Genomic DNA, 632 nt, shown 5'->3' on the forward strand with positions numbered 1-632 from the left:
GTCAAGCAATTTTTGAAGTCACTTAGCTTCTGACTGTAACAGGTGCATTACAAGCACATGCTTGACAGAGGCATATCTTTCAGTACTTGGCAGCAAACTTAGGATGTCTTGTACTTCAGTGGCCATTTCCTCATTAAGTAACTGTATGTCTGTTCACCTGAGGTAATGCGAGCCACGAAAAGCTGGCTCTCAAGTTGGGCGAACCATAGAACTGGATTATCCAACCAGAGTGGGAGAGTTTTACTACAATCAGGTTAAGGATCATGTTTGATGCTGGTAAGTCAGTGCTGTGCTTATCATGGTAGATGTTGATCATGTGATGTGTTTTTTCACAAGATTACTTGTGGCACAATTGACATGAAAACTTATATATGGTGCATTTAATCAGTCGGTTATGCAGTTTAATTTTTCAGCTTGCAATGTATCCATTCCAGCACATAATTCAGAAACTCGGGGTCACAAAATGTTGGGTGTAAATGCAGTTTATTTATGCATACAACATAACAACATAATAATTAATTACAATGAGCCACCAAAAATTGTAAGAGTGCATGGAGTATCTATGTCTTTACTTTCTTTTTGGTCTGATACAATACAGAGAATCAAAGAGTTTACATTGCACTCGTGAAGTA

This window comes from Schistocerca americana, chromosome 2 (assembly GCF_021461395.2).
Source record: "Schistocerca americana isolate TAMUIC-IGC-003095 chromosome 2, iqSchAmer2.1, whole genome shotgun sequence".
NCBI lineage: Eukaryota > Metazoa > Arthropoda > Insecta > Orthoptera > Acrididae > Schistocerca > Schistocerca americana.